Genomic DNA, 1,498 nt, shown 5'->3' with positions numbered 1-1,498 from the left:
CTTTGGCCGTTTACCTTGAATGCGTTGGTGCCATCTTCTCGTGTTATTTTCACAGTTCCATATGGGAAGATTGCTTTAATGATAAAAGGTCCTGACCACATGGATTTTAGCATTCTTAGAAACAAACGCATACGTGAATTGAACAATAAAAATTTTTGGCCAACAACAAGTTCTTTCTTACTGATGCGTTGATCATGCCAACGCTTTGTCTTTTCCTTGTACAGCTTGTTGTTCTCGTACGTGTTCAATCGCCACTCCTCGAGCTCGTTGAGCTGAAGTTTGCGTTAAACGCCTGCGGCATCCAAGTTCATGTTTAACTTCTTAACTGCTCAACACGCCTTGTGCTCCAACTCTACAGGTAAATGACAGCTTTTCCAAATACAAGAGAATATGAAGACATACCTATAGGAGTTTTATAAGTAGTCTTGTAGGCCCAGAGCGCCTCATCCAGCCTCTGTTCCCAATCCTTCCACGTTGCATTGACGACTTTCTCCAAGATGGACTTGATTTCTCGATTTCGCTTGACCGTTTGTGTGTGGGTGGTAGGCAGTGGTAATCTTGTGCCTAACATTATATTTTTCAAGTAATTTGGAGATGATGCCATTAATAAAGTGCATACCTTCATCGCTTATCAGGGCTCTCGGGTTCCATAGCGTGTAAAGATATTCCTGGTAAGAAACTTAGATACAGTGGATGCATCATTCTTAGCACAGGCCATTGCTTCTACCCACTTAGATACATAATCTACTGCAAGCAGGATGTATTGTTGGCCACAGGATAGGGGAAAAGGTCCCATAAAATCTATGCCCCAAACATCAAACAACTTAACTTCGAGAATATTGTTCAAGGGCATTGTGTCCCTTGAAGAAATATTCTCGGTGTGTTGGCAGGGGTCACATTTTTGAACAAACTCCCTTGCGTCTTTAAAGAGGGTGGGCCAAAAGTATCGGCTTTGAAGAACCTTCGCTACGGTTCTTTGCCCACCGCCCTCCGTAGGGAAAGTCATGACACTCGTCTAAGATGCGTCGTGTCTCTTCCTTCGCAATGCATCAACACAGTATGGAGTCAGGGCCTTGTTTATATAGAAACGGTTCATCCCAAAAATAAAACTTGCTATCATGAATTAACCGTTTCTTCTGCTGAGAGTTGAAGTTCCCAGGGAATTGCTTGGTGGTTAAATAATTGACTATGTCCGCATACCAAGGTTATCTGCCTTCAACTCTAAACAGGCTTTCATCAGGAAATGCATCCTTGATTTCACTTTCTTGGGCTTGAATTTCTTGATTCTTCAGCCTGGATAGGTGGTCAGCCACCCGATTTTCTGTTACCTTTCTGTCCTGGATATCGATATCAAACACCTGTAGTAGCAGCACCCACCTTATCAACCTTGGCTTTGTGTCCTTTTTGCTCATCAGGAATTTTATGGCTGAGTGGTCGGTGTATATGGTGGCTGACGCACCAATTAAGTAAGATCGAAACTTTTCAATACCAAACACTA

This window comes from Benincasa hispida, chromosome 12 (genome assembly GCF_009727055.1).
Source record: "Benincasa hispida cultivar B227 chromosome 12, ASM972705v1, whole genome shotgun sequence".
Lineage (NCBI taxonomy): Eukaryota > Viridiplantae > Streptophyta > Magnoliopsida > Cucurbitales > Cucurbitaceae > Benincasa > Benincasa hispida.
Note: the sequence above shows the minus strand (reverse complement) of the source record.